General features: G+C 46.3%; 1 protein-coding gene across 2 annotated transcripts in view; it reads right to left on the bottom strand.

Annotated features, from left to right (window-relative positions):
* The window catches only part of THSD4 (thrombospondin type 1 domain containing 4), a 681,844-nt gene extending 657,687 nt beyond the window's left edge, over window positions 1–24,157 (bottom strand). Inside the window, exon 1 of one of the 2 annotated variants that reach the window (XM_054451459.2) lies at window positions 24,040–24,157. The gene's annotated coding sequence lies outside the window, so the exon portion shown is untranslated. Of the gene's footprint in view, window positions 1–13,747; window positions 13,804–24,039 lie in introns of those variants that run through there. The other variant, XM_063652717.1, reaches the window with a different exon arrangement.
* Window positions 24,158–24,266: the final 109 nt, after the last annotated feature.

Here is a 24,266-nt window from a genome sequence, read left to right as displayed (position 1 = left end):
TAAATTACCCAGTCTTAAGCATTCCTTTATAGCAACGCAAAATGAACTAATACAGTGATGCAAGAAGAGGTCAAACAACACTTAAAGTACATTGTCACAGTGAAAACAGGGAGGTAAAATCTCTCGCCCATAAATACTACTTCATTCAGAAGCCCTCACTAAACAAAATTTCTAAAAATTGTCAAGCGAGCCAATAGTTTCAAAGGCAAGTTATAAATAGCATCAGAAAGCCCAGGATGGGCGGGTTGGTTGCAATGTAGTAAAACTTGAGAATAAAACAGAACATGGCCCAGTCTCCTTTCCTGCTGCAACTCCCTGAAGGGAAAGACAAATGAAGCAAGGTTCCAAGGTGGGCCAGGGATCCTTTCTAATAAAGGTGGAGTTCTCTAAGATCATTATTTTCTTGTTTCTTCCAGAGACTTCAGACTTCATTTTCACCAGAAAAGGTGGGTGGGAAAATAAAGGACAAGGATTTACGAAAAGATAGTCATGAGAACCAGACAATTCCATTCTCAGGGGAAAAGGAATCAAGATTTTAAGTTACCACAGGCCCTTTCTGCAGGTTATTAAGAAAGTAAAGCCTCTTAACTGTAATCACCCCTAATTAGCCATCAGCAACTCATGAAATTACTCCTGGTATTGAAGACCCTCAAATTCTTGGCTCTCAGTCAGAAATTACACTGAGATCCACCAGGAAGAAGGCCAACAAGTGCAAATTGGAACAGTTAAAATGCCTTTGAATCAGAGGTGCGGTCTTCTTGCTCTTGGCTGCAGAACAGGTCTGCACCAAGTCAGGGGATTTAACTTGGAAGTCAAATGAAGTCTTTGCCAAGTCCCTGATAACCATCAACTAATCAGTAATTATTTACTCAATAGGTGGTAGGCTCAGGTCCTCTCCAGTGCTGTGGGAATGGTCTGGGGGATGAACCATGGGGAAAATGATGGTGTTATTATCCAGAACAACACAGGGTAAACTGTTCATTCAGACCCTAAGTACAACTCAAACTAGCACAAGGAGAATCGCTGTAGAGGGATGGTCTGGCATAAGCAAGGTAGATGGGACTTAAATTCAAGCCTTAGCCTAATGAGATAATAAATGAACTATCTAGAATTGTTGGTAAGTGTGCACACTGTAATTGGAAAGAAATGGGTGTGAGGCTAGCATTCACATTTATTAACTAGCTGACCTTTGGCAATTAACCTTTCTTCATCTGTAAAACGGGGAGGGGAGGGATACTGTTTGTAACTACCTCATAGTGTTGTTATATCAGATATTTATCTAGACTGTATGGCCTGAGTGCTGAACACAAACACACACACACACTCACACACACACACATCAAGAAATTACAGCCTCGATGCTGGAGAACTACACTCTTTAAACAAACTAAATCATAAATAAGTAGAAAAATAAAATTGCAGTAAGAGCCATGAAAGTCCAAGGTGCCTCAGAAAGTGCCCTGGGCAGTGATCAAAGAAGATCCCTCTGAGGCAGTGGCCTCTACGTGGGGGCTTGAGGGGTGAGTAGGAGTTGGCCTTGTGGAGGGGGGAAAGGAAGCATCCCAGGGAGAGGGAGGCTCTTGTGAGGAGTGGGAGGAAAAAGGAAGCAACGTGGCAGGAGAAGGTGGGAAGAGCTGACTGTCTACTGGGCAGTCAAGTCCCTAGAACATAGTAAGTGAATGGTTGAGGTGACAAGAGAAAGAGAGGTGTCAAAGACAACTCCCTCCAGATTTCTGGGGGACAGAGTGAGCAAATGGAGATTTTATGGTTGACATGGTTTGGTTCTGTGTCTCCACCCAAATCTCATCTCTAACTGTAATCCCCATAATCCCCACATGTCAAGGAAGGGACGAGGTGGGAAGTGAGTGGATCATGGGGGCAATTTCCCCCATGCTGTTCTTGTGATAGGGAGCGAGTGCCCACAAGATCTGATGGTTTTATAAGGTAGTTTTCCCTGCTCTTGCTTGTTCTCACCTGCCACCATGTAAGATGTGCCTGCTTCCCCTTCCACCATGATTGTAAGTTTCCTGAGGCCTCCCCAGCCATGCAGAACTATGAGTCAATTAAATCTCCTTTATTTATAAATGACCCAGTCTTGGGTAGATCTTTATAGCAGTACGAGAATAGACTGACACAGTGGTTGTGTCAGGAAAGGAAGGGCAATATGGAATGAAGAAGGTTTGGGGGAGAGTAGTCGTCCCCAGAGTGGGGAGACTGCCTGAACAGATCTGATGAGATGTCAACCGGAAAAACATCTGAAATTATCAAAACCTTTGAAAATTGATTTGCAACCTTACTGCTGATAGTAACAAAACAAATAACCAGACATATATTGAAGCTGTATGCTTATTTTTTTACTGATGTAAAAATTGTTATAATCAGTGCAATCAGAAAAAATTATTGGAGGCCACTGCTCTAGTATGTTTTTGGATCAACTTCTTATCAGATTTGATTGGTCACTTCTCCCTCAGGATATGGCTGATGAGCTTGCACTGGCAGTTTCCAGCTCTGCCATTCTCCTTGGCTCTCACTTGAGCTTCCGTGATTAGCATTGTGTTAAATCAGCCCTGCTTTTCAAACTGGGGGTCACCACTCATGAGTCTGCCATGAAATTAATTTCTTGGGAACGAATAGCATTTTTTAATAAGTAAAAAAGAATGAAAGATAAGAGAAAAAAAATACCTGCATTCATCACGCATAATAAGGGTATTTCTTACTGTGGATTCCCAGCCAGAAAAGTTTAAAAGTCCTCATTCTGGAAGACCAGAGGGCAGCGGGGGACTAGAACTGTGATTGTGGGGAATTAAACCTAGAAGCCAAGGCAAAGCCAAACGTTATCTCAGGCCCTGAAAGATGGCGCCAGGCCAATGTTGACAAGATGGGCAAGAAAGAGCCATTGTAGGTTGTGGAGCAGGGAGGGACCTAGAAAGAGTGAGGGTTCCCAAATATCCGTCTGGCAAGGGTGCACCGAGAGTGCTGAACACACGTGCTGTCTGCGGAGCTCCATCCGCCTTTTGAGGTTTGCTCCTGTTGATTTATAACCTTTCTTGACAGTGAACAAAAAATCTAACAATCTAGTTTCTGTTAGAACATATGCTCCTTGGGGGATGGAGGCCCCACCTTCTCTCCCTTCCACAAAGATCCTAAAGGAAGGTTGAATGAGTTACCTGATTTGGTTCAGGCCAAAGTGGCCGTCCCCACACACCAGGAGGAGGCGGCAGCAGGCCCAAGGCTCAGGACAGCGGGGTCAGACAGAGGGCCAGGATCATCAAACTAAGGGTGGAAAAGGATACCCTGAGCCGAAACGATGCCATGCTGCCTGAACTATGACACCATTCTGCCGCCCCTTACACACAAGCCCACCTCTGAGTATCTTTCCTTCTCCTTCTCCTCAGAGCCTGACCAGAACTCCTGGAGGACCCCCTTCTGGAGGAACCCATGCCTCAGAAGACAAGGATCTGCTCAGTCTGTCAAGTCGGGGTTCAGGAAGGCCCCACTGCAGGCGCCAGTTCCACCTCCTTCCCTACCTCCCTCCTACACACGCTGTCCTCTGGAACTCCCACAGCCGAAAGCAACTACCCAAACAAAAGTACTCATCCCTGGGGAGGGGAAGTGACTCACTGGCAAGGAATGAGGACCAGAGATGCTAGAAGGAAGTAGCTCCAGACCCCAAATCCAGTACCCAGTCACATGCGGTGAGGACAAGTTCTCAGAACCTGCCTAGGAAAGCTGCCTCTGAGTGTCCCAACAGGGCAAGACAGGAGCCTCCACCACTGGAGCCTTGTCCTGTCTGTACCAACATCACCAACATGCTCTCCTGTCCTGCTGACATTTACGCAAACTCTCCTCACGCAACCTTGACCATCTGTTTGCAGTGCCCCTACTGTCCCCAGTCTGACATTCTAGGTGGTGGTGGATAAAAGCACCAGGATGTTGGCTCCCGACGTCAGGGCAGTTCCAAACCACTTTTTTCTTGCATGACGAGAAAAGAGTCGGGAATTGGCTTTTACTGGATCGTCCCACCTGAGATGGGATGTAAGTCATGCTATACAACCCTCACAGCAAACCGAGGCCACACAGCGGGTCTAGGGTAGCTCAGGCACAGGGAACCAGCACCTGGATAAGTAACGGGGTTTGGGGAAAGATGATTGGTTGAGTGGACAGGAAAGCTTCTGGAGTCTAAAAAAAAACCACTAAACTAAACTAAAACAAAAAACCAAGGGACTTGTGTGTTTGGGGAATGAACAAACCCCCTACTGGAGAAAGAGCCCAGTGTGAATGACAGAGGACAGGACCCGGGATCCAATAAGGCCCTCGAAGACAACAAGGGAGGAGGAGAAGGGGCAAGCGTGGAGGTGGAAGCCAAGGAAGTTATTGGGAGGAGGCTGTCCCACAATGCATGGAGGTGGGGGCAGGCCCAGGACAAGATGTGCGGAGTGTCCCCTCCACCCCCACCTGAGAAAACTCAGTACATTGGAGAAAGAGCTTTGGCTGGAGAAGGCTGCCAAGAAGAATGGCCCAAAAGCAAGAGGCAGAAAAAGGGATGCTCTTATTTCTTCAAGGTACCCCCTGAATAAATGGCAATTATCCACAGCAAGCGGGAAAAACGGAGGGAGGCATAGGCTTTAAATCATCCTCATAAACAATATGGTGGGCAGACTTGCTAGCTGACAATGGCAGGCACAGGACAGAGTCTAGAAGTTGAAAGAGAGGAGATCATCTCCCTTAATAGACTAGACATACCTGTTTACACTTGTCCCTCACTGGATGGGAAGCTTCTTAAAGGTAGACTCTTTTAGTCCTCTTTACAAATGCCCTTCCATTAGACATGCTGCCGACACACGGCGGGCATGCAATCACAGTGGGACGAATGAATGGATGAACGAATGAATGGGTGAATGGGTGAAGAATGAACGGCATGAGTTTCTTATAGACTTTTCCCTCTTAGAAAGCAGGGCCTCCATGTGATTTCTCTCTCCCTGCTTTTGCCAATGTTCAGCCAATGTCTAGACTGCCCTAGGAAGAGAATGAAGGCGCTGAAGGCGCTAACCCACTGCAGATGCACGCTGCCTCTGTGGAGGTCCCACCCTCCCGAGCTCTCTGGTGGCGGTCATCAATCGTCACAGCCCTTTCAGGAAATCCTGCCCCAGGCCAGAGGTATTCAGGGACGCTGACCTTGGAGCCCCAGGCCCGGTCACATTTCCAGCTGCTCCCTGCCTATGAGGACAGCCAGAGGAATGTTCCCCCAACATGTCCTTGGCTCACAGTCCTTTCTCCTACCACCTCACAGAGGCTGTCCTTTTCGTTCCTGTCATATCCAAACTCAGCTGCAGAACTCATTTCTTCCCATGGAACCCCCACACTGCAGACTGGCTGGCTTGCCCAGAGCAGCGTGAAAACCCACAGAATCTGGATTAGGACTAAACCTTGAGAAGACCTATTAAAACTCCCTGGCAGCTTTCAAGCAAACACATTACAGTGGGTTTTGTTACTCATTAAGGAAAACACCGTGCTTCTCCGTCCTCACCTGGAGAAATTAGGTAATCAGCACAGATCAGTTAAGGATTTCAATGCAAATTGCATCATTTTCATGGTCATTAACAGTGGTGTGGTTTATATCTGTTTTCAGTCCTAAAAAACGTTTCCCAGGTAACTAAAGAAAATATTCAAGGGCAGAAATATCAGGCGGGCAAGATACTTAAAATAAATGAGCCATTTGTTCCTGCTTCTGTATAAAGTTGCTTTTTCAATTTCAGATGACATGATACTGCAGATCAAAGTGGGGAAAACCCTTGGAGTAAGAGCGCTTTTCTTCCCTAGATATGACTGACTTCATTGCTTGATTTACAGCACTTGATTAACCTGGTTAAATGTCTTTGCTTCTGTGCAAGTCTCAGATGCAGAACTAGGGATTGTCAAAGCATATCATTATGATTTGTGCTTGTCTTTCCTCCCTCACAACACAGGACCTCTTCCTCAGACTTATTTGTTATATTTCTGGTGTCTAGAATAGCACCTGGGGTGCAGCAGGTGTTCCCGATGACAGAAAGGCCTTCCATTCAAACTCAGGTGGGGGCTTTCTCTTCCATGCAGGATTGTGCTGCCTGTCTGAGGCACCACTGCCCAGCCCAGGATCCAAACAGCCACTCCATTCTTCTGCTAACTGTTTCTGAAATTAACATGATATTCTCCACCCTACTCCTAAAGACTACAACACCCAAATAAACAGCCGTGATGAGATGCAGGCCACCCTACCTAGGAATCAAAGACACCTAGACACACTCCAGCCTTCCTCCACTCTCAGACTCAACCTCTTCCCAGCATCTGCTGCCAAGAGCAGTTTATAATCCCTGGGTCGTAGCTACCAAAGGAAAAAACATCAGACTACCACGGCTGAGCTCTGCATGGGAGCTGCAGCTTTTCTGATGTGCTGCCCTTTCTCCGAGATGATGACCCATCTCATTCCAAAAACCAATATTCTCCAGCTGCCTTGGCCAAAAGCAGGTGGCCAGGGGAGGAAAAGGCAGCTGGGGGCTCAGGCCTTCCTCCCTGCTTTCCAATACAAGGTCTCAGTTCTGCTGCCTACAAATGGCCTCTTGCCACTCTGGTGAGCACGTGTGTATATCTATGCATGAGCGAACACACATACACACACACATGTGTGTTGGGGAAGGAAGGCGTAACAAGTGCACTAACACTAAAAGAATAAACACAGTAAATACCACATTCATTCACAAGGTGAGGATTCAGGGCTGAGTGGAACACAGCCAATGAGGTATTCTTTTGGAAAAAAATCTGTCTATAAAATTTATTTAGTAAGGAAATCTGTTTATTAGGAAAGTTTGAAACTACAGAAAAATATAAAGAGGAAAGCCAAAATTACTCATTGTAATTGTAATTGTATTACCTAATAATCCAAGTTACTCACCATTAAATCTTTTGTTCTTGTTTATTTTTTCTATGCATAATGCTTATACATATCATCTGCATATTTTACATATACTATTTCTACAAAACAAAATCACACACGTAGTTTTGTATTCTATTTTTACCTTACCTCATAAGCATCTCATTAGTAATATTCAAAATCACTTCTAATCACTGCAAAATAGTCCACCCTATGAATGTCTGATAACACACCTAATAATGTTCCCTTATTGTTGGAAAATATGATGAACATCATTGTATAAAATTCCTTATTTGCTACTTTTCCTTGTTCCTTAGGATAAATTCCTAAAAAATGAAATCATTAAGCCAAAAGGTATGACTAAGCTCCTTCACAATGAATTATTTTCAAAAACAATTGTATCAACCTAGAATCTCACATGTAGTGGATGAAATAAACACATTTGCCAATAATGCTATGATTGAAATCTCTCCTAATTTGATACGTAATTAGTTAGGGTAGGGTAACTCTGCCACAAACCCCCTCAAAATGTGAAAGGCTTAACATAGTAAAAGGATTTTTGCTCAAGTCACTATCTGATGCAGGTTGTCAGAAACATTCTACTTCACACAGTCATGCAGGCATCCAGGGACCCTTTTTCCATCGAGTGATTCCACCATCGGACGTCCGGGTGGAATTCCACCTGGGTTCTTTCCATTCCGTGAACAAACAAGGGGAAAGAGAAAGCATAGAGGACTGAGCTAGCAGCTTCACTAAGGTAGCTTAAATCACTGCCACTCATATTCCATTACTCAGCTTAGTCATATGGCAGTATACCTGTCTGCAAAGGAGTGTAGGAAACACAGTCTATCTCTGTTCCCAGGAGGAAATCTTCTGGTGAAAAACTAGCCAGTGTTTGTCACAATAGGGAAAAAAAATGGTAAAAGTCATTTTAACATGTACTCCTTCGATTATTGGTAAAGTTGGAATCGATTTTCATTTCTATTAGTCATGTATACTGTCTCTTCTGTGAATTTTTTACAACCTTATTTGCCCATTTTTCTGTAGGGCTCATAATGTTTTGAAATGTTGTTTTTTTTTGTTTTTTTGTTTTGTTTTTTTCAGATGGAGTCTCGCTCTGTGAGACTCGCTCGGTGAGCCACCTCACCCAGCCATGTTTTGAAATGATTTTTAAGAGCTCTTTCTTCATTAAGATTGTTAGCCCTTATTTTGTCAAGTTAGGACCTTGTTTTTGTTTGCTTTTTATCTTCTAATTTTATTTATAATTATTAAATAAATACATTTTTACTTAGTGTCTTTAAATCAATCAATTATTTCCAATGTGATTTTCTGCTGGACATCTCATCCCAAACCAAACCTAAATACAAAAAAACTGGGCAATTCTAATCCAACTCCCCAATGTCATTATTCTGTCATCATGATTCAAAGATGAATAAACTAATAGGTAAAGAAACCATATGACTGGTACAAGGTATCACAGCTACTTAGAGGCAAAGTTAGGACTAAAGATTTTAAAAGTTAACATTTATTGGCCGGGCGCGGTGGCTCACACCTGTAATCCCAGCACTTTGGGAGGCCAAGGCGGGCGGATCACGAGGTCAGGAGATTGAGACCATCCTGGCTAACACGGTGAAACCCCGTCTCTACTAAAAATACAAAAAAATAGACGGGCATGGTAGCGGGCGCCTGTAGTCCCAGGCGGGACTAAGGAGGCTGAGGCAGGGAGAATGGTGTGAACCCGGCAGGCGGAGGTTGCAGTGACTCGAGATCGCGCCACTGCGCTCCAGCCTGGGCGACAGTGCAGACTTCGTCTCAAAAAAAAAAAAAAAAGCCCGGCGCGGTGGCTCACGCCTGTAATCCCAGCACTTTGGGAGGCCGAGATGGGCAGATCACGAGGTCAGGAGACCGAGACCATCCTGGCTAACACGGTGAAACCCCGTCTTTACTAAAAATACAAAAAATTAGCCGGGCATGGTGGCAGGCGCCTGTAGTCCCAGCTACTGGGGAGACTGAGGCAGGAGAATGGCGTGAACCCGGGAGGCGGAGCTTGCAGCGAGCTGAGATCGCACCACTGCACTCCAGCCTGGGCAACAGAGCGAAAAAACAAAAATAAATAACATTTATTAGGTGTATAATATGTGACAGGTCGTGCTGAATGCTTTTTAAACATTAATTAATTCTAAAGACAACCCTATGAAGCAGGTGCTATTTCTATCCCCATTTTACATAGAAGGAAACTGAGGCTGTAAGCATTAAAACAATATGCCTACTCAGAGTCACACAAGTAGTAAGTGGCAGCAGCACGATTTGAATGCAAGCTCACCTAATTGTTGGAGTCATGGCTTGTCTTAGCACTAAATTAAACTGCCTCTCAGGACCGGGCGCAGTGGTTCATGCCTGTAATCCCAGCACTTTGGGAGGCCAAGGTTGAGAATTACTTGAGCTCAGGAGTTTGAGACCAGCCTGGACAACATGCGAAACTCCATCTCTACAAAAAATACAAAAAATAGCTGGGTGTGGTGGCACATGCCTGTAGTCTTAGCTACTCAGGAGGCTGAGGTGGGAGGATCCATTGAGCCCGAGAGCTCAAGGCTGCAATGAACCGAGACTGCGCCATTGCACTCGAGCCTGGTCAACAGAGAAAGACTCTGTCTCAAAAAAATAAAAATAAACTGTCTCTTGAGTCTCCTGACACACTGCATCAAATGTACCTTTTCAGGAGAGTTGCCTGTGTTCACATTTACCTAGTACACAGCACGCAGGCTGCAGCCTGGGCCCCTGCCAGGCAAGATGTAGGGTGTGAGGTTGTGCTCTGCCCCATTCACTCTGGAACAGCTCCGCCCTTGAGTCCAGGATGTTTTCTCAGTGCCCCCACGCATTTGCCCATCCAGAACGCATCCCAACTCAGTGTGCCTCGGCCACCATAAATCAACCAACCACACTGCCCTCGATGCTTCTGAATATCAACGGAAAGATCTGCCTCATCCTGCCCTGCTCCTGAGGCTTGCGCGTCAACGTTTGAGTTACGTCATTATTTTTTTAAGCGACAGAAATCTAGTCAATGATTTGTAGCAATCACCACTGTGCAATGCATGCCAAAAAACTCTGTCTATCCTTACAGAAGGAGGGAGAAACCTAGCAAATTAGTCTGACTTCCTTGACACAATTCTGTGATGGGCCAGTATTAGGTAAGGCTGAAATCAGGTGCTGTGATTAAAAGATTATGACAACGTGAAAAAGTCAGTCATCACATAAGTTAGAAAATGTTTTCAAGGAAACCAAGAGAGGCACATCCTTGGAGGTCGAGGGTCACCCAGAGGTCAAGAAGGACAATATAGGACATTTAGGTTTAGAAAGAATAGGCTGTCACTATCCCCTTTTTCTTGAACTTTGTCATCAATGGCTATGATGCCCTACAAACCTGCTCTCTTCCTGTCTCTTCTGTCTTCCTTGTTGGCTCTCCCTATGACTCAAACCAGAACTAGAAAAATGTCAACAATAACCAATCCTCACTATCAAACTGTGTACTCTGGAGAAATACTCTTACACTCCAACCTCTTTATTATTTCATGCTAAGGTCTCAAAAACTCAACACCTCAAGACCTGCACGCTCATTCAGGCTGCTTCCCTGTACTTCGAGCTTCCTCCTGCTGCTAATGGCCCAAGGTGAATAAAAGGAGCCATCACCAGCTCATGCCAAGCCCTCCTTCTTCAGCGGTGGCATCACCGTCCTTCCAGGAAATGACTCTCAAAGCTTGTCTGGGCCTCTGAGATACTCTCTCCTGTGTGCCTTGGGCCCAGTCTCTTGCCAACTCTCAATTCTTCCTTTGTACTATCTCTCATGTACTTTCTTCTCCATGCCATCCTCCACCAGCCTCATCTAAACCATCATCCAGATAATTGCAATTAATGTTCTCTGATTTCCCTATGCACCTTTGTCAAAAGTCAGATGGGTGTATTTCCAGGTTGTCTATAGTATTCCACTAATCTATGTGACTTTCCCTCACCAATACAACACTCTCTTCATTGTTATAGCTATGTATGTGTTAAAACCAGGAACACTCATTCCCCCTCCTTTATTCTTCTTTTTCAAATTTGTTTTCAAAAGTTTGACTATGATATGTCTTGGTATAACTTTCTTTCTATTAAGGGTTTGCTCAACTTCTTGAATCTCTAAGTTTGAGTCTTATGCTCAATTTGGGAAGTTTTCAACCAGTATTTCATTGAGTAGTTTTTCATCCCACTCTCTTTTTCCTCCTCCTTTGTCTTCAAAGACAAAAATGTTAGATCTTTTGTTATAGCCTTTTTTTTTGAGGCAGTCTCACTGTGTCACCCAGGCTGGAGTGCAGTGGCGTGATCTTGGCTCATGGCAACCTCTGCCTCCCGAGTTCAAGTGATTCTCCTGCCTTAGCCTTCCAAGCCTTCCACCACGCCCAGCTGATTTTTCTATTTTTAGTAGAGATGGGATTTCACCATGTTGGCCAGGCTGGTCTCAAACTCCTGACCTCAGGTGATCTACCCACCTTGGCCTCCCAAAGTGCTGGGATTACATGTTATAGTCTTACAGGTCCCTGAGACTCTATTCTTTTTTTTTTTTTCTTCTTTCCCAGTCTATTTTTATATCTGTTGCTCAGGTTGGGTAATTTCTATCGTTACATCTTCCAATCCACTGATTCTTTCCTGTCATCTCCATTCTGCTGTTTAACCCATCAGTGAAGTTTTATTTTTGTTATTATATTTTTCCATTCTAAAATTTCCATTTGGGATTAAAGACTTAAATGTAACGCTAGAAACTGTAAAATTACTAGAAGAAAACATAGGAGAAATACTACAAGATGCTGGCCTGGAATAATTTTTTGTATTTAACCCCAAAAGTGCAGGCAAAAATAGACAAATGGGGTTACATGAAACTAAAAAGCTTCTGCACAGCAAAGAAAACAACTAATAGTGTAAAGAGACAACCCACAGAATGGGAGAAAATATCTGAAAGCCAAACATCCAATAAGGGGTTAATATCCAAAATATATAAGGAACTCAAACAACTCAACAGTAAGAAAATAAAAAACCCAATTAAAGGATGGGCAGAGGACCTGAATAGACATTTCTCAAACAAAGATATACAAACAGCTCACAGGTATATCAAAAGATCCTCAACATCGCTAACCTTTAGGGAAATGCAAATTAAAACCACAGTGAGATATCATCTCACACCTGTCAGAACGGCTATTATCAAAAAGACAAAATAAATCAAGTGTTGGGGAGTATGTGGAGAAAAAGAAAATCCTGCATACTATTGGTGGGAATGTAAATTAGTACAGCCATTATGGAAAATTATATAGAGCTTCCTCAAAAAAACTAAAAATAGAATTACCATATGATCTAGGAATCCCACTTCTGGGTATTTACCCAAAAGATTTGAAAACAGTTTGTCAAGAGAGATCTGCACTCCCATGTTCAATGCAGCACTATTCACAATAGCCAAGTTATGGAATCAATCTATGTGTCCATCAACAGATGAACATGGTATACCTATGCATATGATGGGACATTATTCAACCTTAAAAAGGAAGAAAATCCTACATGCTACAACATGGATGAACCTGCAGGACATTAAGCTAAATGAAATAAGCCAGGCACAGAAAGACAAATACCACGTTTTTACTTATATGTGGAATCTAAAACATCAAACTCACAGAAGCAAAGAGTAGAATGGTAGTTACAGAGGCTGGAGGGTGGGGGGAATGGTGAGGTTATGGTTAAAGGGTAGAGAGACTCAGACAGGAGGAATAAGCCTTTTTTGAGATCTATTGCATAGTGCAGTGAAAATAGTTAATAGCAGTATTTTGTACATTTCAAACTTCCTAAGAGTAAATTTCAGATATTCTCACTACAAAAAATGATAAGTATTTGAGGTGAGGAATATGTTAGGTTGATTTCATTATTCCACATTGTATTCATAAATCATAGCATCACTTTGTACCCCATAATATAATGCAGTTATAAATTGTCAATCTACAATAAAATGTTTTACAATTTTTTGAAAATAAAATAAAATTTCTATTTGATTCTTCTATTTCTTTGCTGAGACTTCTCATTTATATTTTCTTTATTTGCCTCAGGCGTGGTCATAATTGATCCTTGAGGCATTTTTATGATGGCTACGTCAAAGTCTTTGTGAGATATTCCCAAATCTCTGTCAACTCAGTGCTGGTATTAACTGTCTTTTTCATTCAGTGTGAGATCTTCCTGGTTCTCAGTGTGATGAGTGATTTTCCATTGAAACCTGGACATTTTAGGTATTATGGTATGAGGTGCTAGATCTTATTTAAACCTTCCCTTTTCCCTGGCTTCTTCTGCCACTGCTCCAGCAAGGAAGCGGGCCCCCATCATGATGGCCACATGGGAATAGAAGCCCAGGTTCCCCACTTGGCCTCCAGTAACACCCGAGGGGGAAAGGGGAGTCGTCATTGCTTCTGGGTAGAGGTGGGAGTTCCAGCTCCCCACCAGGTCCCCACTGACGTGTCCCTGGCTTGGAGGGGCAGGAGAGCCTCCTGTGGCCTGTGCTGGTACCACAGCAGGGAGGCTCAGAGGGATGCATGGCTTCATTACTGCTGGGTGGTGGTAAGAGTCCTAACTGTCCACTAGGCCTCCTGTGACCACTCCAGTAGGAATTAAGAATTAGTGCCCCAGAGATGGAAATGGATTGCTGGACGTCAAACAAGTTAGTGACAAAGCTGGGGCTCAACGCCCATGCCCTTGGCTGCAAGACCACTCGCTTCTAAACCAAACACACAGGAAGAATGCCAGCCCCCTGCCCAACAGAATAATGAAAGATCTCACCAGCCAAAGGACAGCGGCTGCCTCCCTTCACATCCTGCCAGATCCCAGGCCAGAAAGCACATGTGGCTGTGCGCCACCACCCCCTAAACAACACAAACACACGTCTACTTAAGACGGGTCTCCCATCCAACATACACAGCAAAAACATGTTCCAGAGCCAAGAACTACAGCATCACAGTCACCTTCGGGGCTGGTGGTCTTCCATCTGGAGAGGTTCTGGCTTTCCTACTGTTGGAATCTCTGAAACCAAGATACACCCAGGAGCAGCCAGCAGGCCCGGCGCCCCCCTCCTGACTGGAGAGCTGGGTCTGTGGAGGCGCCTTCTTCGGACCTGGGGCCTCCCTCTGGCCCTGGCCGGCCAGTCGCTGTCTCAGCACAGCACTGCTTATTCTCCAGTAAGGGAAAGCTGGTGACCCGGGAGGGGAAACTCTGCTTTCTAACAGTCTTTGTTTTTGTTTCCATTTAAAAAGGTTAGTGACTTTATTGCATGTGGAAAAAACCAAAGTAACAATTTCAAAGAGGCTCAGCATGTTTTGGATCTGACCAAATATACAGAACTTTTGAGTGAGGAGGAAAGAAAAGGGAAAAGAGGGAGCAAAAGTTTATTCCACATTCACTGTGTGCCAGACACAAGCCTTGGTGCTCCATCTATGCTCTCGCTTGCCTTTTACAATAAAAAAATTCCAGTTAGAATCAAGTTCCAAACTGCAGCCAGCAGGCTGTTGGGAGTCAGGCAGAGCTGCTGGACTTCAGAAGAGTACACAATAATAAACCTGTGTAGGGTATAAAATTTTTTCTTTTCTTCTCTTTTCTCTTTTCTTTTCCTTTCCTTTTTCTTGCCTTCCTTTCTCCTTCCCTTTCCCCTTCCTCTTCACCTTCTCTCCTCTTCTCTTCTCTTTCTGGCTGGGTCTCACTCTGTCACCCAGGTTGGACTGCAGTGGCATGAACATGGCTCACTGCAGCCTCAAAACTCCTGGGCTCAAGCAATTCTCCTACTTTAGCCTCCCATATATGTAGCTGGGACCACAGGTGCACACCACCAGCTGGGACCACAGGTGCACACCACCATGCCTGGCTAATAGTTTGATGTTTTGTAGAGATGGGGTCTCATTTTGTTGCCCAGGCTGGACTCGAACTCCTGGGCTCAAGCAATCTTCCCGTCCCGGCCTCCCAAAGTGCCGGGATTACAGGAATGAGCCACTGTGCCTAGACAGGGTATACAATTTAAATCAAAAAATAGAATGACAATAACAATATTAATAAGGTTATTTGGTACCAAAATTTTGAAATAATATGATTTAAAATTTTTAATTCACTAGAATAACTACCTAAATAATTTAAAATTGTATTAAAGTAACTGCCTATGTTGGTACCATTCAAGCTGATAAATACTCCAATCTTTTGATAGAACTTGTGAATTAAGCATTTTTCTTATCAGCACTGGAATGTCTATGAATGATTTTGTTGACTATCAGGATATTTTAACATTCACTCTTCCTACAATTTAAAACAATTTTCAAATATTCTAAGCGTCTAGACCAGAGGTCCACAAACTCTGGCCCACAGGTTAAACCTGATCCTCTACCTGTTTTTGCCACATTTTCAAATGACTGAATAAAAATCAAGAGAAGAACATTTTATGGCATATAAAAATTATATGAAATTAAAATTGCGGTGCCCATAAGTCAGTTTCACTGGAACACAGTCCTGCCCATTCATTTATCTATTGTCTACGGCTTCTTTCGTGCTCAAAAGGCAAAGCTGATTAGTTGCAACAAAGATCACACAGCCTGCAAAGTCAAAATATTAATGTTTGGCCCTTTCCAAGAAAATGTGCGGACCCCCAGTCTTGACAGTCTGTCAAATGGTGGCGCAGGTGTCAGACTGAAAACATACTGAGATGATGATGATGATGATGATGATGAGAACAGCAACAACCACAACCACCAGCTTGGCAACTGAGAAAGCCAAAAAAGCCTCACGAGATACCGAGTGGGTAATTTATGAGTGAGCCCACCGTGCAATGTGAGACAGAGTGCGACCACATGAGAAGCAACAGCAAAGCAAAGCTATGTGTTTTGAGATCATATCAAGTAAATGCACACTCTACATTTATTCGGTAGGGGGAAAAGTCTGAATTTGGAGAGATCTGAATACTGCGAGGTCTTCAAGAATGTAGCCCTCCCATAGAACACAACAGGCTTCTACTTCCTTTCTACCTCTTCCCTCTCCCCCAGCCTTGTTTCCTCCTGTTGGGAGGCAGATCCCACCCCAAGTCTTTCTGAATTCCCACCAATCTGAATCTGATGCCTGTCTGGGTCCCCCAGCCTCTCTATGGCATGTTTATCACAGTGTTTTTCCTCTCACCTGCCCCCTGCTAAGGCTGTAAGTATAATATTACTCCCCGCCTCTCACATCCCCAGGCAAGAACACACCTTCTTCATCTATAAGAAGAAAGAAGTTCTAGTGTTCATCTGCACAACAGTTGGCCCTTCATACGTTGTAGGCTTGAGCAAACACCTTACCTACGCTCTCTCCTCTAATTCCTACAGCATGTACAGAGATTGTTAGCCCATTTCACACAGGAGGAAACTGAAGCTTAAAGAGATTAAGCTGCCCACGGCCACACATGCAGTCAGGTCTGGAATTCACACACTTTACAGTGCATGGCGCTGCCACCGGATGCACAGTAGGGGCTCAGAAAGCACTGGATGCCTGAGTGAATGACTGCATAGCAGTGCCCACACAGGACCACTAACGCACAGCAGCGCAATCTCAGAAGCAGCCAAGACCTTCCACTCCAAGGGACTTCTGTGGACACTGAAATAACTTCCCTCTCTGGAACTCAGAAAATCACCACTCGAACAGTACCTCTCACACCCCTTGCTAAGAGTGAGGTATCAAGTTCCTCCAATCTGAGCCTCAGGAAAGAACAGTAACTAGTGAGGAAAGGAAGGGTAGGCAGAAAACAAGCACCTGTTCTGTTTCTGGGTCCCCCTTGTCTGGGCCTCCCAGGTGCAATTTCTCTGAAGACCCCATGAGCAGCACGGACCACTCTTATTACAGTTCTTGCTTTTGACCTGGTAATCACATGGCTGGGAAGTGTATTTCCAAAGCAGAACACGAGATCAGAAATAAATAAACATCAGCAAATTGAACATTCATGTTGGTCGTGCCAATTTTTAGAGTGGGAGAAACTAGAAACAACCTAGATCCCTGATAGAGGGTGGGGAATGGCTAAGGAAACCGCAATGGAGCAAAATGATGCAAAGCATCATTGTGCTTTAAAAAATGGGAACCCTGCTTAAGTGGAAAATGGGAAATGTTGACACAAAATCATATTAGTTGAAAAGACAAATCTGCATGTGCTAAATTAAAACATAAGCCGATATCAAGGAGAAAACAGAGGAATATCAGCAGTGGCCTTATGCGTATATGTGCTCATGTGAAAGAGGCCAAGAAGACAGAGCATCCTGTGAGAGGCTGAGAGCAGGGAGAGACCTTTCCTTACTGAGGTACTCACTAACTGGCCTGAGAGTTCCTCCCCCCGGCCCCACCGCCAGTATTTGTTTTGGAGTCAGATGACTTGAAATTCAAACATCACTCTGATGTCTACTTGCTGTGTGAGCCTGTGAACATTCCTTAGTCTCTCTGAGCCTCAGTTTTCTAGCTGTAGAGTAGAAATAATAGTGTCTAGTTCACACAGGTTGTTGAGAGGATTAAATAAAAGAACCCAGGTAAATCCCAGTACCTGACATGGAGCTCTGTAATGGCAGCTCCTCCCCGCTTAGCTGACCAGAAGATCCTCTGAACTTCAAGCAGAATGAAATCCTGGGCCTCAACTAAAACATCACTAAAGTCAAGCAGGTCCTGGGTACTTGACTGCTCTGGAAAAGACACTAAATGGAACTAAAGGCTATACTGTCACTACACACCCTGTAATGAGACTTCAAAACTTGAAGACACAGCTCTACCCTCAGGGCTCACCTTACAACCAGCAATAAACTCTCCTACATGGTTCCCAAGGGGCCTCATGTGCACGGTTGGATTTGATCCTCCTGTCAATCATTAGGTAACTATAACTATTATTATCCCCCACCAAGAACAAGGCAATGAGAGGGCAGAGAAACCAGAAAGGAGGGCAGAGTCGGGATTTGCATCCAGGCCAGACAGCCTCCATGGCTCCTGATTTTGCTCTCAAGACAGCTGCATTCTCTACCCTCAGCCACTTGGCTTGGGACTGTCAGGTCACAGCAAAGCTAGCAAGGAGCAGAGCCAGTGCAGAATTGGCCATCTGTTGGAGAACCCAACAGATGTCACAGCCCAGCCCACAAGTAGCCTGACAACCTAGCATGAGGGCAGGAGACAAGGGGCAGGGTAATGTCATCAAAGGGGCAGCTGGAAACCATGGAGCTGGAGCAAAGGGAGGAGCAAGCCAGACAGAATCCAAGGCATGTGACGGTCAGGGGTCAAACAAGGGAGATCAATCAAAGAGTCAGTTGTCAATTTACCCAAAGCAAGCCTTGGAGCCCTGGAAGAGAAGTTGCTTCTGTCCTTCCCAAAGGAGACACAGGCTCAGGATTCAGCCAAAGTGGGGAAAAAAAAAAAAAAAAAGTGATAGCTAACATTCAAGTGGCACTTTTCTACACGCCTGAGATAGTTTTGAGCATTTTCCACGTGGAAAAACTACAGCCCCAGAGGCCAAGGAACCTGTTCAAGGCCCAAAACTTGGTAGAGCCAAGGCTCAAACTCAGGACCTGGCTCCAGAGTGCTCTCCTCCTCAGCACCACTGTGCTGCTGCCTGGCCGGGGAAAGGAGGTGGGCTCCTCTTCCTTCACATCACAAGTGATCAGAGACGCAACATTTCAGGGCGAAAAGTATGTCTGGCAACTACAAATTTGTAGCTTGCTGATATGATCGGAGGGTTTCCAAGAAGAAAGCAGGTAGGGCAGCCTCCCAGCAGTCCGTTTATCCTTTTTCATAGGAAATTAATCTTCTTCTCTCTCGTGACTGTGCCTCTAAGAAAAATGGTTAAGTCAAAGACATGGCTCGTCATCCTCCCACCCCTGTAGTCACATGGCTGCATCCCCACCGTAAATCAAAGCTGATGCCCCCTTTCATCAGATGCCTGCAGATAATTCCCCTGTGATTTCCCTACTGGGGCTCAGAGGGCCAAGGCCTAAAGGGTTAACATCTCATTTCCTCTTGTCTTTCAAGCCTTAATCCCCATCCTGAGCTGGGTGCATTCCAAGCCCACCTGGAGCAGGTCATGACGAGCTCCCAGCCCATGGCTGGCCCTTCATTTCCCCTGGCAGGAGATTAGATGGGGCGCCCATTAATCACTCCATGCTTTGGTCCTCACTGCTGGCCAGGCCTTAGGCAGCTGGCCAAGGGCCGGGAGGGTGGAGCAGGCCACATGCTGCCCACCCGGTTGTGGGCTGCCCAGTGCCACCCTCCTAGGACAAGACACAGCGGCACTGTGAGCCTGGCTCACTGCCCTCGGACCACGCCCTAGAGAAGCAGGGCTAAGGGGCACCACTGCCTGGGATGCCACCTCAGTGATCAGCTTCAGAAAGGCTGGTAGGAGAAGACAACATGGGCAGTACACTCAGCTGGGTGACTGGGTAGACAGGAAAAGAGGTCAACAAAAAGAGACCACTTTCCCAAGACAACGCATCAATGCACAAAACTGCTGCCTCTTGTTCCTTGGGTTCTTCTTTGGGGAATCTAAAGGGAAGCTGGGGAAGGGGAGTGGGGCGAGCAGGGATGTTGGATGGATAATTCATTATTATTATCACCGCACAGCCGGGAGTGTTCATTTGCTGGGTTTGAATACACAGTTGTAACATTCAGCCCTGTGCCCTTCAGACACAAAATCCTGGATTTGAGGGGGCCTGAGATTATATATACATTTTTCCTACAGCAATATATTGAGCTCCAATTGTCTCAAGCACTGATCAGGCACGGAGTAAAGAAATGGGGCGAGAACTGACACTGAGCGCCTGCTATGTGCCTTAAGGCTTTGCCTTAAGCTCTGCATACCCATACACTGGTCCCCCACCAGCCCTCCAGACTTTGGCCATCCTCTTGTTACACATGGGGAAACTGAGGCTGGGTGGGTAGGAAGTGGAGCAAGGCCTGTTGAACGAAAGAGACCTGTCAACAGCCAGATCCCATTCTGGGAAAGGAGGTTCAACTCACCGTGCCTGCAGGGAGGAAGGGGCTGGCTTTGCCTGTCCAGCCCTATTTGGGGGGTCCCAAACCAAGCAACTTGGGGCTCTTGAACAAACCCACCCTGGTCTTTCTCCCTCAGCACTCATTCAGGTCCCAAAAGAAATTCACAGTGAGTCTGGTGGCAGGTGGGCTTACATGCCTTCGAGTAAGCTGAGGGGGCTGGGCCTTCAGGACTGAACTAAAGACCCCTCGGGCCAAAAGAGAGGACCCTCTTCCTGGCCTTGGCCACAGTTCTCCATTACTCACTCCTTAGAGTCAAAGTCAGGGTCTCTGTCAAAAAGGAACATGCTGCCTGGGATAAAGTGGCGTATTAACCCACCACCTGTCGCTAGAACCACATTGTAAAGGAAGCCCAGGGCAGTGGTCCCCAAACCTGGACGTGCAGAAGAATCGCCTGAGGTAATCTTAAAAATGCCAGTTCTTGAGCCCTGCTTCCACCCTGGAGCCTGAGTTTTTCTTTCACCAGGTCGGAATTTTGATTCAGATGTTCCCAGGACAACTGTTTCAGGAAATAATGATATAGTGGAAAGAACACCAGATTTAGAGAGCTGGGTTTAAGATTTCAGCTCCTAACCTGAGCTGCTGACCTCAGGCAAGTAAGCCTCAACTTTCTTCCTGTACAATGCAGATGCTGATGTCTCCCTTCTAGGTGGCTGGGAGGATTAAAAGAGAAACCACTGAAAGCCCCAAGCATTGCACACACCAGTGCTCGCTAAGCATGGCCCCAATGAGGCTAACAAGCCAGCGAGGCTGTGGGCACAGAAGGAAGTTTTGAAGGTAGGAGGAAAAGAGAGCAAAACAGGTCCAGATGATGAAGGGGTGTCCCAGCCTCAGCACAGCAGTCCTGCGGAGGAGGAGTAAAATTGGGGGATACCAAGAGGGGGCCAGAGGCAGCAAAGCAGCCTAAAGCCAGAGCTTTCCCTGAATCTCCTCCTTGCCTGCGTCAGCCTGCATCATGTGTTGGCTTCCAGCATGACATTTTTAATTCATTTTCACAGCAAGGATATTCAGCCAATACACATGAAACCTTTACATCTGAGCATAAGTAAACATCACGATTCTGCATACACACGCAAAGAAAGGGAAAAGGTGGGAAAACCAGAAAGAAGAAGAGAGAGAAGGGAAAAGTGAGATAGGGGGTCAAACCCAGGCAAGTAGTCACGCGCTTTCAAGTGTGTTGGGGCCACTAACATGCAGACAGTGTGTTCCATGACCTGGAGAGGCCCAAGGAGGATGCTCGGGGGAAACCTCAGAGTGGCTGGGGAGGCGAGGCTCATCCAGGCTGAACATAGAGCAGGCGCAAAGAATGCAGGGAAGAGACACAGGAGTGTGTGCAAGAAAGGCTGGGTGGGATACACTGCCTGGCAAAATTTAGATCAGAAGAGGGGAAATCTGAATTTCTGAGCTGGGGATGGGAGGTGTGGGGAGGGCAGATAAGACCATGATAAAGAAACTGGGTGAGTGGAGGGATGGCCTTCAAGCAGGAAGGCGTTGGGATGGCTCTTGGATCAATAAAGTAGACTGGGATTAGGAAACATTTTAAATGCCCTGATGAAAATTAACCTGGATTCAATTGTGTCCATACAGTACTTTCCTATCTCTGTCTTTCCTCAAGCTCTTTCCTCTGCTTGGCCTGTCCTCCCTCCCCACCAGCCTTTCCCATCTCCTTGAACTCCTCCTTAGGCTTCAAAGCCCAGGGGTAACTGCCCTAGCTCCTCCCATGCAGAAGCAATTTCTCCCTCATTCGCATCTCCTTGATGTTTTGCACATCCCCCTTGTATTGCGGTTATTTCTTTACCTCCCTTTCTCCCCTGGGTGGTTATTTATCATCTGCTAGCCTGTGGACTCCCTGAAGGCAATGATATTGTCTTGTTCATAGCCTAAGCTCCAGCACATAGTAACAGTCCCTGGCACATAGTAACAGTCCCTGGCACATAACAGATGCTCAGAAATATCTGTTGGAGATAAATTAAATAGAAGTGAATACTGGGGAGCCATTGTGATTTCTTGAGAGAAATGATGTGGTGAAATCAGAATTTCAGAAATATTAATCTATCAGCATGAAAGAAGATGGATTAAAATGAAGAAAGCAACTCGTGGCTGGGAGTCAAGAGGGGAGATTATTACTGTAATTTGGACATGGTTGAAGGTGGGGGCAGTGGGAATGGAGACAGGGAAATAATTCCTCAGATATCACAAAAGAATGTGGAAGAGATTTTGCGATGAATGAGCTATAAATGTGGGGGACAGAATGGGAGTGTTGGGAACATTTAAACATTGAGACTCCCAGCAATTAGGATAAAAGTGGTACCATGGAGGGAAGTGTGGGGGATGGAGAAGAAGGCAATACATAGCCTCTGTGTAGGACAACTGATTGCAATCTCCACAAGTTTTTCTAGGCAAAAACAAAAACAAACTCCAAGTCAAAAATCTCCCCACCCCTGATCTTCCTCCCAAACTCTGGGCTGTATTTTTCTTTCCCTAACAGCCAGTAACAAACATTTCTTTATGGCATAGGAGACTGAAAAGAAGGTAATGCCAACCTGGTGCCCTGCCCAGTGCTGGGCACAGAGGAGATCACATGACTTCAACTGGCCAGCCTCCCCACAAGAAACCAACCCAGTTGCTTATTCAGAAGGGGCTCCAGTATCCTGATCACCCAAACTCATTTCCCAGGCCCAGACCTCTGGGAAATCCCTGCTCCAGCCCTGCAGAGATTTATAGGAAAGTCCCAGGACGCCCATCTGCTTGCTTCCTCACATTAATTTCAGGGCTAGGATTTTGTTTTACAAAGGAATTCAACTATGATGCCAACAAAAATCTATAGGAATTGAAGAGTTCCGTATTTTAAGTCACATTTTTAAAATGTTTGCTTCTTTGTATATTGAGATCCAATAAGACCCTAGTAAGCCCAGTTACTCCATCACCTCCAACAATATCAATCAAGTAGAAGACATGCAGATTTTAAAAGCTGTGTGACCCTTGAAAAATCTTCAGACTGTTATGGGTCCTGGGTGCCTCCAACTGCAAAAGGAGGGTTGGACAAGGCGATTCCTTAGATCTCTCTCGGGTATCTATTTCTCTAATACCAAATTCCAACAGGCATCCAACGATTGCTACCCACGTCCAAGCTTTAGACTCATAGCCCGAAAAGGGCGAAGCGCAGCGTGGTAGAGGTCGCAAAGGAGACAGGTAGAGAAGCAAGCATGCACTTTTAATAAGACGGCAAAGGAGGCTGGGAGGTACGGTGCTGGGTGTGGACTGCTTAAAAAACTTATTAGACCACAAATTCCAGATACTTAGGTGGGCCCCAGAACGCCCTGAAATCCCCTTCCCAAGTCAGGGCTGATGTTATTTCAAAGAAAAAGAAAACTTAACTTCCAGATCTGTAGAGCTCCAAGGTGAGCTCGCTGTGCAAAGCTACTTCTGTAAGTGTGCCAAGGGGCCGCAGGTACTTAGGCTGCACTTGAGGAAGTGTCCAGAGTTGGCGGAAACAACCCATCCACTCGGGCTCCAGGCGCTCGCTGGGTTGCAGCAACTAAACTGAGACAGACAGACACACAGATCCGAGGCCCCAGGCCAGGACTCAAGGAGCGCTGACCGAGATTTGCCCGGCTCTCGGGCCCCAGGCGGGAAGGAGGCGAGGCTGAGGTGGGGGGCGCACGGGCTGGGTGTGCACTCCCCGGTCCCCCTCCGACCCGACCCGGGGAGCACGGGGCCCCGACCCGGGGACGACTGAGGTGGATTGTCCCTAGAGTTTAAGACTGTCCCCAGAGTCGAGGGTGGAGGGGTGAGCGCTGGTGCCAGCACAGAGCAAGACTCCCAGCAAGGAAGAGAACCAGAGAAGGAGGCGCAGCCGTCCGCGCACGGACCAGGCGCGCGCTGGCTCCCCGAGCCCCGAGCGGCGCAGCCCGCGGCGCCCCGGACACACCCACTGGGTAGCCCGCGCCAGCCCGCCCCGCTGGCCAGAGAGCGGGGGCCGGAGCCTGGGCAGCGGAAGCCGGGTCGAGGCCTCGCGGACGGCGCGCAGGGGACGCGGGGCGCGCGGCTCTGCTCACCTGGCGGTCCGCGTCCCAGAGCGACCGGCGGCCGCCTCACCTCGCCCCCGCGTGGTTCCCGGCGCCGGGCAGCCCAGAGCGCCGCCGCATGGACGGCCGCCGCCGCCGCCCAGCCGCCCCGTGCCCGCCCTGCACGGGCTCCCGCTGTGCCCCGATTCCGCGTCGGGCTGCGCGGGCGGCCGGCGGTTCAGGAGCGCGCGGAGAGCTCTGGCTCCGAGTTTGCGACC

The sequence above is a fragment of the Pongo pygmaeus genome, chromosome 16 (genome assembly GCF_028885625.2).
Source record: "Pongo pygmaeus isolate AG05252 chromosome 16, NHGRI_mPonPyg2-v2.0_pri, whole genome shotgun sequence".
In the NCBI taxonomy this organism is placed as follows: Eukaryota; Metazoa; Chordata; class Mammalia; order Primates; family Hominidae; genus Pongo; species Pongo pygmaeus.
The sequence above is the reverse complement of the archived record's forward strand: the minus strand, read 5'-3'. Positions and strand labels throughout refer to the sequence as shown.